The following is an 18235-nucleotide window of genomic DNA, read 5'->3' on the forward strand; positions in this document are numbered from 1 at the left end:
TGCAGGGGTGGAAGACAAGGGGCCCACCTTGCTCAGGGGCCCACCGGGGGATTCACCTGTACCCCTGTGGGCCAGTATGAGCCAATCCCAGTCCTCAGTGTTAGACTACTGAGGACAGTGATTGGCTGCAGCATTCACATGCCACATAATAGCAGGTCCCCACTGCAGATTGTAATTGAGCAGCCGCTAGAAGGACCGGACCAACGAAGCAGAGAATGTCGCTGGAGAAAGGGATGATTTAAAATGATTTTTTATTTTAAGTTATTGCAGGGCTTGTTTGAGATTTTTAATTATCTCAGACAACCCCTTTCAGCTAAATAGAAGTAGAAACAAATCAGTGTGCCCCTGCTGTTTACTTGCGGATACAGAGTTTATGCATGGTATGAGGTAGTTGAAGCATTGCAGCAGAAATATAGGTTTGTCCTCTTCCCACTCACTTCCCACACACCCTAGGAAATTTTACATTTCATAGTGTACCAAATAATTTATAATAATCTCTATTTATATAGTGCCAACATACTCAGCAGCACTTTATAATCATAGGGTACATATACAAACAAAACATAACAAAGAAACAAACTATTTACAATTAACCCCTTAAGGACCTGCGCCGTACATGTACAGCGCAGATGTCCATAACTTAAGGACCAGCGCCGTACATGTATAGCGCTGTGATCGGACGGGTGCAGAAGATGCGCGCGCTCGATCCGCGGCATGGGTCCGGCAGTCACTGATAGCTGGACCCCTGCTGCATGCACCGGCATCTGTGAAATCAGCAATGCCAGCGCATTAACCCTTGATGTGCCACGATCAGCGCTGACCTCGGCACATGCGATGTGTGGAGGGAGGGAGAGAGCAACCATTGGGTCCCCGCACTGCTGTGACGGGAAACCGATGGCAGGGAAGGCAGCCCGATGCCTTCCTTAGGTATCGTAGCTGCCTTCCGTGACAGCCTGTGAGATCCAGCCCCCTGGATCTCACAGGCAAACAGGCTGTAAGTGTATTACAGTCTGTAATACACTTACAGCCAATGCATCACAATACAGAAGTATTGTGATGCATTGTAAGGGGGATCAGACCCCCAAAAGTTGAAGTCCCAGAGTGGGACAAAAAATAAATATTTTAAGTAAAAAAAAGGGTCTTTTTCCCAAAATAAAGTAAAATAAATTTGTAAAAAATAGAAGAGTAGACATATTAGGTATCGCCGCATACATATCGACCGGCTCTATAAAAATATCACATGACCTAACCCCTCAAATGAACAGCGTCAAAATATAAAATAAAAACCGTGCTAAAAAAACTTTTTTTTGTTACCTTACATCCCAAAAAGTGTAATCGCAAGCGATCAAAAAGTCATATGCACCCCAAAATAGTGCCAATCAAACCGTCATCTCATCCCGCAAAAATGATAGCCTACCTGAGACAATCGCCCTAAACATAAAAAAAATATGGCTCTCAGAATATAGAGACACTAAAGCATGATTTTTGTTGGTTTCAAAAATGATATTATTGTGTAAAACTTAAATAAATAAAAAAAAAGTAGACATATTAGGTATTGACACGTCCGTGACTGGCTCTATAAAAATATCACATGACCTGACCTCTCAGGTGAACACCGTCAAAAAATTTAAATAAAAACTGTACTAAAAAATTATAATTTTTTGTCCCCTTACATCACTAAAAGTGCAACACCAAGCGATCAAAAAGGAGTATGCCGCTCAAAATAGAACCAATATAAGTCACCTCATTCTGCAAAAAATGAGCCCATACCTAAGACAATCGCCCAAAAAATTAAAAAACTATGGCTCTCAGAATATGGACACACTAAAACATCATTTTTTTTGTTTTAAAAATGCTGTTATTGTGTAAAGCTTAAGTAAACAAAAAAGTATACATATTAGGTATCGCCGCGTCCATAAGAATATTGTCACGGATAGTGTTGCAGAAAGCTGGAACTTATAAATAAACATCAGACTGGCTTGATCACAAACTAAGGAGCATATGGGTGAGCCCTATAAAACCCCTAGAGCTCTCCCTGACTGCTATGCCCATGCAAAGGTCTTTATGGTAGACGATTGCATGCCCACGTACCTTATACTGTGTGACACCTGAAAACCCTATAATAGTGAGGGGACACGACCACCGGCTCCCTGCACTTAATACGGACGGAGTCAGGGTCACCTAGAGTCAAGCCAGCAAGGAAACACAAATAAAGGAAAAAGACTTATCTGAGGAATCAGCAGTAGCAGGCTCCAGCAGTGAACAACTCATCCAGGAAGAAGTATAAACCGCAAAGTGAGGCAGTATGGGAGGGAATATAAAGGGAGACAATTAATGTAAATAAGTGAGAGCTGGGAGAAAGAAAGGAGATGACAAAGTGAAACCAAAACAAAGAACGTCATGCAAGAGGTAGAGAAGAACGTCTAACAGACCTTCTCACAGAACTGGTGGTGACAGTACCCCTCCCTCTACGGGTGGACTCCGGACACTCAGAGCCCACCTTCTCAGGATGAGACCTATGGAAAGCACTGATGAGACGAGTGGCCTTAATGTCCGCCACTGGGACCCACATCCTCTCCTCAGGACCATAACCCTCCCAATGAACGAGGTACTGGAGAGAACCGCGGATAATGCGAGAATCCACAATCCTAGAGACCTGAAATTCAAGATTACCATCAACAACAATCGAATGAGGAGGCAAAGAGGAGGGTACAGTGGGTTGGACATAAGGTTTTAATAGGGACCTGTGAAAAACATTATGGATCTTCCAAGTCTGAGGAAGATCAAGACGGAAGGCAACGGGATTGATGACGGACAAGATCTTGTAAGGCCCAATAAACTTAGGACCCAACTTCCAGGAGGGAACCTTCAGTTTGATATTCTTTGTAGACAACCACACCAAATCACCCACATTCAGGTCCGGACCAGGCACACGTCTCTTATCCGCCACACGCTTATATCTCTCACACATCCTCTTCAGATTACCCTGAATCTTTTGCCAAATAAATGACAAAGACGAGAAAAATCTCTCCTCATCAGGTAAACCAGAAGACCCCTCTCCAGAGAATGTCCCAAACTTCGGATGAAACCCATATGCACCAAAAAATGGTGACTTATCAGAGGACTCCTGGCGACGGTTATTTAAAGCAAACTCAGCAAGGGACAAAAAAGAACACCAATCGTCCTGATTCTCCGCCACAAAACAGCGCAGATATGTCTCCAGATTCTGATTGACGCGTTCGGTCTGACCATTCGACTGCGGGTGAAAAGCAGAAGAGAATGACAACCGAACCCCCAAGCGAGAACAGAAGGCCTTCCATAATCTGGAAACAAATTGCATGCCCCTATCAGAAACGATGTCTGAAGGAATGCCATGCAATTTAACAATGTGATCAACAAATGCTTGCGCCAGCGTCTTAGCATTGGGTAACCCAGGAAAGGGAATAAAATGCGCCATTTTGCTAAAACGGTCCACTACTACCAGAATCACAGTCTTCCCCGAGAAACGAGGCAGGTCCGTAATGAAGTCCATGGACAGATGCGTCCAAGGACGGGAAGGAATGGGTAACGGGAGGAGAGAACCCGATGGCCGTGAATGAGGGACCTTGGCACGAGCGCAGGTCTCGCAGGCTGCCACAAAACCCTCAACCGTCTTACGAAGAGCCGGCCACCAGAATCTCTGAGCAATGAGATCCACTGTGGCTCTACTCCCCAGGTGCCCAGCAAGGACAGTATCGTGGTGCTCCTTAAAAACCTTGTGTCGTAAAGCGAGAGGCACAAACAACCTCCCAGGGGGACAAAGATCAGGAGCCTCTGCCTGGGCTGCCTGAACCTCTTCCGCCAAATCAGGATAAAGAGCAGAGACGACCACCCCTTCAGCCAAAATGGGACCCGGGTCTTCAAAGTTCCCCGCCGGAAAACAACGTGACAGGGCATCCGCCTTCACATTTTTAACCCCAGGGAGGAACGTAACAACAAAATTAAACCTAGAAAAGAACAAAGACCATCTGGCCTGTCTCTGGTTCAGACGCTTGGCCGATTCCAAGTAGGCCAGATTCTTATGGTCTGTAAACACGGTAATAGGGTGTCTGGCTCCCTCTAACCAATGGCGCCATTCCTCAAAAGCTAATTTGATGGCCAAAAACTGCCTATCTCCCACATCGTAATTTCTCTCTGCAGAGGAGAGTTTCCTTGAGAAAAAGGCACACGGTCGCCATTTGGCAGGAGAGGGACCCTGAGATAAGACCGCACCCACCTCAGAAGCGTCCACCTCAACAATAAAAGGTAGAGAGACATCAGGTTGTACCAAAATGGGAGCGGAAGCAAAACTCTCTTTGATAGTAGAAAAGGCTTTAAGCGCATCTAACGACCACGAAGAAAAATCGACCCCCTTTTTAGTCATATCAGTGAGTGGCTTAAAAACAGAGGAATAATTCAAAATGAACTTTCTGTAATAATTGCCAAAACCCAAAAACCGCATCACCGCCTTCTGATTCTCAGGAAGCTCCCAATCAAGCACAGCGCTGACCTTCTCAGGGTCCATCCGAAAACCAGAAGCGGAGAGAAGAAAACCAAGAAATTGAATCTCCGGAACCGCAAACACAAATTTTTCCAGTTTAGCGTACAATTTATTATCCCGCAGGATCAGCAAGACCTGACATAGGTGGTCTCGATGAGTCTTGAAATCAGGAGAAAAAATCAAAATGTCATCTAGATACACCAGTACAAATTTCCCCATTAAATGGTAAAAAATGCTGTTCACAAAATGTTGGAAGACGGCCGGAGCATTCATCAAACCAAAGGGCATAACCAAATTCTCGAAATGACCCTCAGGGGTATTGAAGGCCGTCTTCCATTCGTCCCCTTCCCTGACCCTGACTAGGTTGTATGCCCCTCTTAAATCCAACTTAGAAAAAACCTTAGCCCCAACAATCTGGTTAAACAGGTCCGGGATCAGAGGAAGCAGATATGGGTCACGAATCGTGATACGGTTCAGCCCCCTGAAATCCAGACAAGGTCTTAAAGAACGATCTTTTTTCTTAACAAAAAAAAAAACAGCGGCAACAGGTGACTTTGAGGGTTGGATGTGTCCCTTTCTCAGGCTCTCAGAGATATAAGTACGCATAGCGACTCTTTCAGGTTGGGAGAGATTGTATAAACGTGATTTTGGCAGTTTGGCGCCTGGGATGAGATTAATAGGGCAGTCGTATTCCAGGTGCGGGGGCAACTCCTGGACACCACTCTCGGAAAACACATCCGAAAATTCAGAGAGAAAAGATGGCACAGTCTTGGTAGAAACCTCTGACAGAGACGCCGTGAGGCAATTCTCTCTGCAAAACTCACTCCAACCATTTATTTGCCTTGCATGCCAATCAATGGTGGGGTTATGTTTACTGAGCCAGGGTAGCCCCAACACTAGAGGAGTAGGTAATCCGCTTAAGACGAAACATGACATATCCTCAACATGAGCGTCACCCACAGTCAAACGGATATTGTGAACTATGCCCTTTCTTTGAGAAAGTGGAGCGGAATCGATAGCAAAAACAGGTATATCCTTTTCCAAAGTGCATACCTGGAAACCATGCATTGTTGCAAATTGATTATCAATGAGATTGACAGCTGCTCCACTATCTACAAAAATCTCACAAACAATGTTCTTGCAGTCTAGCGCCACCCTGGCAGGTAGGAGAAAACGGGAACTACAAGTAAACGGCAAACCTTCAATTTCTGCATTAACCTTGCCAATAGTAGCAAATTGAAAGTTTTTAGAGGTTTTTTTTCTTTTTGTTTTTCTTTTATTACCCTCAGAAAACTCCATGAATCTCCTAGAGGGGCAAACATTAGCCAAATGATTTATACGCCCACAACAGAAACAAACCCTTCTCACTACCCAACGGAGAACATATCCGGAAGCGAGATCTTAGGCTCGGAACAAACTCCATGAACGCCCGCAGAACCGGTCACCTGAAACTGAGACACAGTTTTACGGAGATCTGCTACCTCCAGCGACAGACCTGGCATGCGGTCAATCAGGGCTGAAACCGGATCCATGGTTAAGACGGTTATGGCGGTTTATAAGGTCACAGATGGTGTTGCAGAAAGCTGGAACTTATAAATAAACATCCGACTGGCTTGATCACAAACTAAGGAGCATATGGGTGAGCCCTATAAATCCCCTAGAGCTCTCTCTGACTGCTATGCCCATGCAAAGGTCTTTATGGTAGACGATTGCATGCCCACGTACCTTATACTGTGTGACACCTGAAAACCCTATAATAGTGAGGGGACACAACCACCGGCTCCCTGCACTTAATACGGACAGAGTCAGGGTCACCTAGAGTCAAGCCAGCAAGTAAACACTAATAAAGGAAAAAGACTTATATGAGGAATCAGCAGTAGCAGGCTCCAGCAGTGAACAACTCATCCAGGAAGAAGTATAAACCACAAAGTGAGGCAGTATGGGAGGGAATATAAAGGGAGACAATTAGTGTAAATAGGTGACAGCTGGGAGAAGGAAAGGAGATGACAAAGTGAAACCAAAACAAAGAACGTCATGCAAGAGGTAGAGAAGAACGTCTAACAGACCTTCTCACAGAACTGGCGGTGACAAACCTTCTGTATAAAAATATCACATGACCTAACGGTGTTAACCCCTTAAGGACTCAGCCCTATTTCACCTTAAGGACTTGGCCATTTTTTGCAAATCTGACCAGTGTCACTTTAAGTGCTGATAACTTTAAAATGCTTTGACTTATCCAGGCCGTTCTGAGATTGTTTTTTCGTCACATATTGTACTTCATGACACTGCTAAAATTGGGTCAAAAAAGTTAATTTTTTTGCATAAAAAAATACCATATTTACCAAAAATTTTGAAAAATTTGCAAATTTCAAAGTTTCTGTTTCTCTACTTCTGTAATACATAGTAATACCCCCAAAAATTGTGATGACTTTACATTCCCCATATGTCTACTTCATGTTTGTAGCATTTTGGGAATGATATTTTATTTTTTGGGGATGTTACAAGGCTTAGAAGTTTAGAAGCAAATCTTGAAATTTTTCAGAAATTTACAAAAACCCAATTTTTAGTGACCAGTTCAGGTCTGAAGTCACTTTGCGAGGCTTACATAATAGAAACCACCCAAAAATGACCCCATTCTATAAACTACACCCCTCAAGGTATTCAAAACTGATACAAACTTTGTTAACCCTTTAGGTGTTGCACAAGAGTTATTGGCAAATGGGGATGAAATTTAAGAATTTCATTTTTTTGCCTAATTTTCCATTTTAACCCATTTTTTCCACTAACAATGCAAGGGTTAACAGCCAAACAAGACTGTATCTTTATTGCCCTGACTCTGCCGTTTACAGAAACACCCCATATGTGGCCGTAAACTGCTGTACGGGCACACGGCAGGGCGTAGAGGGAAAGGTGCACCGTATGGTTTTTGGAAGCCAGATTTTGCTGGACTGGTTTTTTGACACCATGTCCCATTTGAAGCCCCCCTGATGCACCCCTAGAGTAGAAACTCCATAAAAGTGACCCCATCTAAGAAACTACACCCCTCAAGGTATTCAAAACTGATTTTACAAACTTTGTTAACCCTTTAGGTGTCGCACAAGATTTAATGGAAAATAGAGATACAATTTCAAAATTTCACTTTTTTGGCAGATTTTCCATTTTAATATTTTTTTTCCAGTTACAAAGCAAGGGTTAACAGCCAAACAAAACTCATTATTTATGGCCCTGATTCTGTAGTTTACAGAAACACCCCATATGTGGTCGTAAACTGCTGTACGGGCACATGGCAGGGCGCAGAAGGAAAGGAATGCCATACGGTTTTTGGAAGGCAGATTTAGCTGGACTGGTTATTTTGACACCATGTCCCATTTGAAGCCCCCCTGATGCACCCCTAGAGTAGAAACTCCAAAAAAGTGACCCCATTTTAGAAACTACGGGATAGGGTGGCAGTTTTGTTGGTACTAGTTTAGGGTACATATGATTTTTGGTTGCTCTATATTACACTTTTTTGTGCGGCAAGGTAACAAGAAATAGATTTTTTGGCACGTTTTTATTTTTTGTTATTTACAACATTCATCTGACAGGTTAGAACATGTGATAATTTTATAGAGCAGGTTGTCACGGACGCGGCGATACCTAATATGTATACAATTTTTTTTATTTATGTAAGTTTTACACAATGATTTCATTTTTAAAACAAAAAAAATGTTTTAGTGTCTCCATAGTCTAAGAGCCATAGTTTTTTCAGTTTTTGGGCGATTATCTTAAGTAGGGTCTCATTTTTTGCTTGATGAGATGACGATTTGATTGGCACTATTTTGGGGTGCATATGACTTTTTGATCGCTTGCTATTACACTTTTTGTGACGTAAGATGACAAAAAATTGCTTTTTTTACACAGTTTTTATTTTTATTTTTTACGGTGGTCACCTGAGGGGTTAGGTCATGTGATATTTTTATATAGCCGGTCGATACGGACGCGTCGATACCTAATATGTATACTTTTTTTTATTTATTTAAGTTTTACACAATGATTTCATTTTTGAAACAAAAAAAATCATGTTTTAGTGTTTCCATAGTCTAAGAGCCATAGTTTTTTCAGTTTTTGGGCGATTATCTTGGGTAGGGTATGATTTTTGCGGGATGAGATGACGGTTTGATTGGTACTATTTTGGCGTACATGCGACTTTTTTGATCACTTTTATTACTTTTTTTGGGAAGTAAGGTGGGCAAAATTTCAAATTTCTCATAGTTTTTATTTTTTTATTTTTATGGCGTTTACCGTGCGGGGAAAGTAACATGACCGTTTTATAGATCAGGTCATTACGGACGCGGCGATACCTAATATGTGTAGTGTATTTTTATTTTATTTTTTTATTCAATGTGGTTTTTTTTTATCTTAACTTTTTTCACTTTTTTTTTACTTTTTTTTGACCCAGTCCCACTTGGTTCTTGAAGATCCAGTGGGTCTGATGTCTGTATAATACAGTACAGTACAATATATATTGAACTGTACTGTATTTTACACTTGTCTGAACAGATCTATGCCTTTTAGCACAGATCTGTTCAGCACCATGGACAGCAGGACGCCTGAGAGGCGTCCTGTTGCCATGGGAACCTTCCCCATCTGCTCAGTAGTGATCAGAACTGAGCAGACGGGGAAGGGTAAGGACGGGGGTGTCGGGGGGCTGTCTGGGAGCTCTCTCCCTCTCCCATCAGGGGGCTGCAAAGGCAAAGCAGCCCCCCGATGGGAGAGGGAGGGAGCTTCCTGAGCTGTTAACCTTTTCCATACAGCGGTCCGTACGGACCGCTGTATGGAAAGGGTTAAACGGCTGACATCGCATCACCCCCCCTGCACCACCCGCCCACATAATATCATTCAGGGGTGCAGGGGGGGTTAATAAAACTTAATTTCGGGCGTTTTAAAGATCAGAATCGGCTAAAAATGCAGCAAACCGCAGGTCTGAATTGACCTGCGGTTTGATGCGATCACCGATACGGGGGGGTCACATGACCCCCCCTGGCGTTGTTACAGGATGCCGGCTGAATGATTTCAGCCGGCATCCCGTTCCGATTAACCCCCGGGGCGCCGCAATCCTATTTTAAACTCATGACGTACCGGTACGTCATGGGTCCTTAAGGACTCGGGACCCATGCCGTACCGATACGTCCTAAGTCCTTAAGGGGTTAAAAAAGCCATTTTTGACACCTTACATCAGAAAAAGTGTAATAGCAAGCAATCAAAAAGTCATATGCACCCCAAAATAGTGCCAATCAAACGGCATCTCATCCCGCAAAAATTATACCCTACGTAATACAATCGCCCAAAAAATAAAAAAAACTATGGCTCTCAGACTATGGAGACACTAAAATGATTTTTTTTTTTTGTTTCAAAAATGATATTATTGTGTAAAAAAATTTTTTTTAAGTAGACATATTAGGTATCTCCGCATCCGTAAGAACCTGCTGTATAAAAATATCACATGACCTAACCCCTCAGGTGAACACCGTAAAAAAAATATATATATAACAAGTGTGTCAAAAAAGACATTTTTTGTCACCTTACATCACAAAAAGGGTAATACCAAGCGATCAATAAGTCATACGCACGCTCTTGGCTTCCGTCTTGCTCCCCGCGTGTGTGCCTGCCCGGTGCCGCCGCTCTCTGGAGGCCTTTAAATCCGCAGTACTCCCCACACACACACCCTCCTGCCGGCTGCAGAAGATGAAAGAAAGTATCATGAATCAAGAAAAGTTAGCAAAGCTTCAAGCACAAGTCCGCATTGGTGGAAAGGGAACAGCGCGAAGAAAGAAGAAGCTCATCCACAGAACAGCTACTGCTGATGACAAAAAACTACAGTTCTAACTGAAGAAGCTGGGTGTGAATAACATCTCTGGCATTGAAGAAGTAAACATGTTTACAAACCAAGGAACAGTTATCCACTTCAATAATCCTAAAGTTCAGGCTTCCTTAGCTGCCAACACCTTCACCATTACAGGTCATGCTGAGACCAAGCAGCTCACAGAGATATAGCATCCTGAACCAGCTTGGAGCAGCTAGCCTCACCAGCCTGCGGAGACTTGCGGAGGCCTTGCCAAAACAATCTGTGGACGGGAAAGCACCACTTGCTACTGGGGAGGAAGAGGAGGATGATGAAGTTCCAGAACTGGTTGAGAACTTTGACGAAGCTTTTAAGAACGAATCTGTCTAAACTGAAAACCACTGAGGAACTTGACTCTGAACAGATGGACAGAGCTGCTATTTTATATTGTCACTTGCCTATTTGTGTTAATTATTTTTTTTTTCCCCCGTTTCCACTTAATGAGATTTAAGATGGGTTCATTGAAAAATGTTCAATATGTAGCAGCTCTGCTTCAGTACCTGCTCTCATGCAGACCCTGCTTTTACAGCCTTGTTTAACTGAACACGTCTGGAAATAAAGATTATTCCACAAAAAGTCATATGCACCCCACAATAGTACCAATCAAACCATCATCTTATATTTAAAAAAATGATCCCATACATAAGATAGTCGCCCAAAAAAAAAAAAAAATACGGCTTTCAGAATGTGGAGACACTAAAAAATTTTTTTTTTCAAAAACAACCTGCTCTATAAAAATACCACATGATCTAACCTGTCAGATGAACATTGTGAATAACAAAAAATAAAAACGGTGCCAAAACAGCTATTTTTTGTTACCTTGCCTCACAAAAAGTGTAATATAGAGCAACAAAAAATCATATGTACCCTAAAATAGTACCAACAAAACTGCCACCTTATCCTGTAGTTTCCAAAATGGGGTAACTTTTTTGGAGTTTCTACTCTAGGGGTGCATCAGGAGAGCTTCAAATGGGACATGGTGTCAAAAAACCAGTCCAGCAATATCTGCCTTCTAAAAACCACACGGCAGTCCTTTCCTTCTGCGCCCTGCCGTGTGCCCGTACAGCAGTTTACAATCACAAATGGGGTGTTTCTGTAAACTACAGAATCAGGGAAATAAATATTGAGTTTTGTTTGGCTGTTCACCCTTGCTTTGTTACTGGAAAAAATGGATTCAAATGGAAAATCTGCCAAAAAAGTAAAATTCTGAAATTTCATCTCCATTTTCCATTAATTCTTGTGGAACACCTAAAGGGTTAACAAAGTTAGTAAAATCAGTTTTGAATACCTTGAGGGGTGTAGTTTCTAAAATGGGGTCATTTTTGGGTGGTTTCTATTATGTAAGCCTCACAAAGTGACTTCAGACCTGAACTGGTCCTTAAAAAGTAGGTTTTGCTTCTAAACTAACGTCCCCAAAAAATAAAATGGCATTCACAAAATGATCCAAACATGAAGTAGACATATGGGGTCCTTAAGGGGTTAAAGCAGGAGTGAGCTTGCAGGAGCTTACAATCTTTGAGGAAGTAGGCACAAAAGTAATTATTGTTTGCTTTGTACAACATGGTCCAGTCATCTTAACTAAAAAGAGGAGTACAGGGTTGGACTAGCACACCAGAGTGCCAGAGGGTCTTCTGTTGGGCCCATGCTCTGATACCATAATCGGTCCCAAAGATCCAGGAGAGAAAAAAAACATTTGGCTGCCTTATCAGCCATTCATTTGCCTCTAGGATCTATTTCTTTTATACTAAAACTATTAAACATTACTGATGATATAGGGGGCGGAGCTTGGCAGCAGAGCAAGACACACATGCCGCTGTGAGCTCTGCTCTGGGTCCAGTGGAAACGAGTTTAATCTGATCCCGATACAAGCCAGAAAATGGGCAAACCCTGAGAGACAGGTCCAAAGACACCCTGGGACCGAACAAACCCAGCACCGGACACGAGGAAATGGACAAATTTGTCCGAAAGCAGAGCACTGCTGCGGGAAAACAGGCTTCCAAGATGGCGCCTAGAGAGGAAACCCCTGCAGCTTCGGAGATGTCCGCAGACTCCGACAGAGAAAGTGAACACGAGCCAGAGCAGGAGGGAGAGAACTTGCCAATATCGAGAAAGTTTATGAAAGATCTCTTGGCGAATACAATATCCCCTCTCCGCAAAGACCTGCACGACTTCTAACGTGACCTCAGGCAGGTGAAAGAAAGAGTGGATGCGATGGAAAGCCAACAAGAATCCATTATATCTCACAGTGCGTCAGTGGCTAGTAGCTTGGATAGAACCCAGGCACATATCAATCACCTGTACGAAATGGTGGAAGATCAAGATAACCGCGGGCGCCGCAACAACATACGGCTGAAAGGCATGCCAGAAGCAATAGGGCCTGAGGCTCTGCGTGGATCGGTGACTGAACTTTTCACAACGCTGGTAGGCCTTGACTCAGTGGGAGACCTCACCATGGACAGAGTGCAAAGGGCCTTGCGTCCCCCCCCCCTAAACAGGGGGAACCCCCGAGGGACGTGATATGCCGTTTATCCAGCTTCTTCACTAAAGATCAGATAATGAGGGCGGCTAGAACCAAAAAATCTATCCGATTCGGGGACACAGGAGTGTTAATATTTCAAGATCTATCTCCTATTACCCTTCAAAAGAGAAGGATGCTAAAGCTGCTCTTAGACGTCTTAAGGGGAAAGAACATCACCTACCGTTGGCTTCATCCCTTTGGACTACTGATAAATGCCCCAGGCTGAAAATTAACTGTGCGTTCACCAGCAGACATTCCTCTGGTATGTGACTTACTGGAAATCGCCTCCCTGGACATTCCTGATTGGAAAGACCTGACAGACCTTCCAGACTTACCAGGGGTGGACCCGTGGATCCCAGTGGGTCGAATGAGGGATATGGGCTTAGCAGCATAGGGAGAGCTTTGAGCATCTGACAGGGGTCACCCTTTATCCTCCCTAGTTTGGGTCCGGTCAGTAGCTCTATTTTCTGTGCATGCTCTTGTTGCTCACATACAGCCGTGACATTATAATCCACCAAAACCGTCTTTTTTTTACATGGATCCGCTTTCTGGCCTGGTTGACCGCATGCAGGGTCTTTCTTTGGAGGTAGCGGATCTCCGTCAATCTATGACTCAGCTTCAAGCATTGGGCTCTACTCCGGCCCATGGAGTCTGTTGCAAGCCAAAGGTCTCACTTCCGGAAACGTTCTCCGGGGGCAGTGAGAGTTTTGTTCACTTCAGAGAGGCATGCAAACTCCATTTTTGCTTGTGTCCCCATTCCTCTGGTAATCAGGAGCAGAGGGTGAGGATTGTCATCTCCCTGCTCAGGGGTAATGCTCAGACTTGGGCTTTTTCGCTGCCATCAGGGGATCCCTCCCTTCGATCCGTGGAAGGATTTTTTGTGGCCCTGGGGCAGATATATGATGACCCGGATCGTGTTGCTCTGGCCGAATCTAACTTACGTTTTTTATGCCAGAGCAAACTGTCTGCGGAGCTTTATTGTTCTGAATTTCGGAGATGGGCAGCTGATTCAGGTTGGAATGATGCTGCACTCCGGAGTCAGTTCTGTCATGGTCTCTCAGAGAGATTGAAAGATGCGTTTGCTTTCCATGAGAGACCAACGTCCTTAGAGTCTGCCATGTCATTGGCGGTACGCCTTGACAGGCGTCTAAGAGAAAGAAACGAGACCTCTCTGTCCAGCCATTGTCAGTCTAGGGGCAGTGGTGCGGACTCATTCAGTGTGCAGGGGCCTCATCCTGTCTCGCTCCCCTCTGAGGAGGAGCCCATGCAGCTAGGTCGACTTGCCCCTGATAAAAGAGGATTTAGTCCTCAGAGTATGGTGTGTTTTTGTTGTGGGGGCATAGGTCATTTGGCAAATGTTTGTCCGTCTAGGAGATTCTTGAACTGTACTAAGAGCGATAAAAAGAGAAAAACCTCAAAAGGTAAATCATCAATCTCTGCTTCATCTGCTACTTTGGGCAAAGTTGATGTAGGAATTGATCCTTTTCCTCTGACCTGCAGTTCCCGTTTTCTCCTGTCTGCTAGTTTTGGGGTTACCCTGGCTCACTAGACATAACCCCACTATTGATTGGCAAGGAAGGCAAATAAATGAGTGGAGTGACTTTTGTAGAGAGAATTGTCTTACAGCGACTTTTGCAGAGGTGTCTACTAAAACTGTGCCATCATTTCTCTCTGGGTTTTTTCCTATCCCATTAACCTCATTCCCGGCGCCAAGCTGCCAAAAGCTCGCCTCTACAATCTCTCACAACCAGAAAGAATCGCAATGCAAACCTATATCTCCAAGAGTCTCGATAAGGGGCATATTCGTCCCTCAAAATCACCTGTTGCCGCTGGGTTTTTTTTTGTTAAAAAAAAAGATGGCTCTTTGAGACCTTGCCTAGATTTTAGGGAGCTGAACCGTATCACGATTCACGATCCCTATCCCCTTCCTCTGATCCCGGACCTCTTCAACCAAATTGTTGGGGCCAAGGTTTTTTCCAAATTGGATTTGAGAGGCGCGTACAACCTGGTCAGGGTCAGAGAGGGGGATGAATGGAAAACGGCCTTTAATACCCCTAACGGGCATTTCGAGAATCTCGTTATGCCTTTCGGCCTGATGAATGCTCCGGCCGTCTTTCAGCATTTCGTTAACAGTATTTTCTTCCATTTAATGGGGAAATTTGTATTGGTGTATCTTGATGATATTTTGATTTTTTCCCCTGATGTTCAGACCCATCAGGATCATCTTTTTCAGGTTCTGCAGATTCTGCGGGAAAATAAATTGTACGCCAAGCTGGAGAAATGTCTTTTTATGGTATCGGAGATTCAATTTCTGGGTTTTCTCCTCTCTGCTTCTGGTTTTCGCATGGATCCGGAGAAGGTCCGTGCTGTACTTGAGTGGGAGCTTCCTGAGAATCAGAAGGCATTGATGCGCTTTCTGGGTTTTGCGAACTATTACAGAAAGTTCATTTTGAATTATTCCTCTGTTGTCAAATCCCTCACTGACATGACAAAAAAGGGGGCGGATTTTTCCTCTTGGTTGGAGGAGGCGCTTGCAGCTTTTTCTAAGATTAAAGAGAGTTTTGCATCTGCTCCTGTCTTGGTGCATCCCGATGTTTCCTTACCTTTTATTGTTGAGGTGGATGCTTCCGAGGTGGGTGTGGGTGCGGTTTTGTCCCAGGGCCCTTCTCCTGCCAAATGGCGACCCTGTGCCTTTTTCTCTAAAAAACTCTCCCCGGCAGAGAAAAACTATGATGTGGGAGATAGGGAGTTGTTGGCCATCAAGTTGGCTTTCGAGGAATGGCGCCATTGGTTGGAGGGGGCCAGGTACCCTATCACCGTTTTTACCGACCATAAGAATCTGGCATACTTGGAGTCGGCCAGGCGTATGAATCCGAGACAGGCCAGATGGTCTCTGTTCTTCTCCAGATTCAATTTGGTCATTACATTCCGCCCTGGGATCAAAAATGTGAAGGCTGATGCTCTCTCTCGCTGTTTTCCGGGAGGAGGAAACTCCGAGGACCCGGGTCCCATTTTGGCGGAGGGGGTAGTTGTTTCTGCTCTATATTCTGATTTGTTGTCCTTCTGGGAAGTTGTTTGTGCCTCCTGAGCTACGTCACAAACTCTTCAAGGAGCATCATGATACTGTTCTTGCTGGTCACCCCGGGAGTAGAGCCACGGTAGATCTCATTGCTCGGAGATTTTGGTGGCCGGCTCTTCGTAAGTCGGTGGAGGGTTTTGTGGCTGCTTGTGAGACGTGCGCTCGCGCTAAGGTCCCTCGTTCACGGCCTTCAGGTTCCCTTCTCCCGTTACCCATACCTTCCCGTCCTTGGACACACCGGTCCATGGACTTTATCACGGATCTTCCTCGTTCCTCAGGGAAGTCGGTGATCCTGGTGGTGGTGGACCGTTTTAGCAAGATGGCTCATTTCGTACCTTTCACTGGTTTACCCAATGCTAAAACGTTGGCGCAAGCTTTTGTCGACCATATTGTTAAATTGCATGGCATTCCCTCTGATATTGTTTCCGATAGAGGCACGCAGTTTGTGTCCAGATTCTGGAAGGCTTTCTGTTCTCGCCTGGGGGTTCGGCTGTCCTTCTCTTCTGCTTTTCACCCGCAGTCGAATGGTCAGACTGAGCGCCTCAATCAGAATCTGGAGACATATTTGCGCTGTTTTGTGGCAGAGAACCAGGAGGATTGGTGTTCATTTCTCCCTCTTGCTGAGTTTGCTCTGAACAACCGTCGTCAGTAATCTTCTGATAAGTTACCATTCTTTGGTGCATATGGGTTCCATCCGCAGTTTGGGACATTCTCGGGAGGGGCTCTTTCTGGTTTACCTGAGGAGGAGAGATTTTCCTCGTCTTTGTCTACCATTTGGCAAAAGATTCAGAGTAATCTTAGAAAGATGAGTGAGAAGTATAAGCGTGTGGCTGATAAGAGACGTGTGCCTGGTCCGGACCTGAATGTGGGTGATCTGGTGTGGTTGTCTACAAGAAATATTAAACTGAAGGTTCCCTCCTGGAAATTGGGTCCCAAGTTTATTGGGCCTTATAAAATCTTGTCAGTCATCAATCCTGTTGCCTTCCGTCTTGATCTTCCACGGGTTTGGAAGATACATAATGTATTTCACAGATCTCTCTTAAAACCATATGTCCAGCCCACGGTACCCTCCTCTTTGCCTCCTCCTCCGATTTTGGTTGATGGCAATCTGGAGTTTGAGGTTTCCAGAATTGTGGACTCTCGCGTTCTCTTCAGTACCTCGTTCATTGGAAGGGTTATGGTCCTGAGGAGAGGATGTGGGTTCCGGTGTCGGACATTAAAGCCACTCGCCTCATCAGGGCATTTCATAGGGCTCATCCTGAGAAGGTGGGTCCTGGGTGTCCGGATTCCACCCATAGAGGGGGGGGTACTGTCACTACCAGAGCTTGGAGGAGTTCTCACTGCTCTGTTTCTCCGCCCCTGTGATGAGCTCTTTACTTTCTGTTTCCTTCCTCCCAGCTGTTCCTCCTGCGTTTGATTTCCCTGCCTTTAAATCACCCCTCCTCCTTTTGTAGTGTGTGGATTATATTTCTCATTTGAGTTGTAGCTCTTGCTTGAGTATCTTCCCTTGTATGCTATCCTTTCACTGGACCTGTGTTCTGCTGCAGCAAGTACTCCGGATATTGCCAGCCTGTCTTTGGATCCGTCTTCTCTGCGGCTGCAGCTCCTTCAGCTAAGTGTGCAGACATTGTTGTGTATCTGTGTGTTTTCTGACTGGATCCGAGGCGACCACGGTTCCCTCCATATACTGAGCAGGGCACCGGTGGCCGTGCCCCTTCCACTATTGTAGGGGTTACAGTGGTCATCAGTCTTAGGTACGCGGGCATGCCTCGTTCCACCATTTGGATCCGGGCATGGGCTTAGCAGCATAGGGAGAGCTTTGAGGGTCTGACAGGGGTCACCCTTTATCCTCCCTAGTTTGGGTCCGGTCAGTAGCTCTATTTTCTGTGCATGCTCTTGTTGCTCACATACAGCCGTGACACTTGGACAGTTGAGAGCTAAGTCTCCCCTGCCTAATCTCATACGATCATTTTTGGGCCAGTTTCTTTTATTATAGCAGTAGTCGTATTGTTCCTGTTCCGCCTCTGTCAGCTCGTTGCGGTAGCTGAATACTTCATATTGTCTCATATGTTAGTTTTACAGCTTAGATATCCCCTTTTTTGTCTATCTACTCGTTCTCCACACATAGGACCCAGCAATTGGTCCTCTTCACCCCCTCTAGATGACCACGATAGCATTTATGTATTTAAAATGCAATGCTGGTTCCATGCTATGGGTTGCTAGCGCTTTAACAAAGCT

General features: G+C 44.6%; 1 pseudogene; it reads left to right on the forward strand.

Moving 5' to 3' along the window:
- The first annotated feature begins 10133 nt into the window (after window positions 1–10133).
- On the forward strand, window positions 10134–10976 carry LOC120993495 (annotated as a pseudogene).
- Window positions 10977–18235: the final 7259 nt, after the last annotated feature.

The sequence above is a fragment of the Bufo bufo genome, chromosome 3, assembly GCF_905171765.1.
Source record: "Bufo bufo chromosome 3, aBufBuf1.1, whole genome shotgun sequence".
NCBI classification, from domain to species: Eukaryota; Metazoa; Chordata; class Amphibia; order Anura; family Bufonidae; genus Bufo; species Bufo bufo.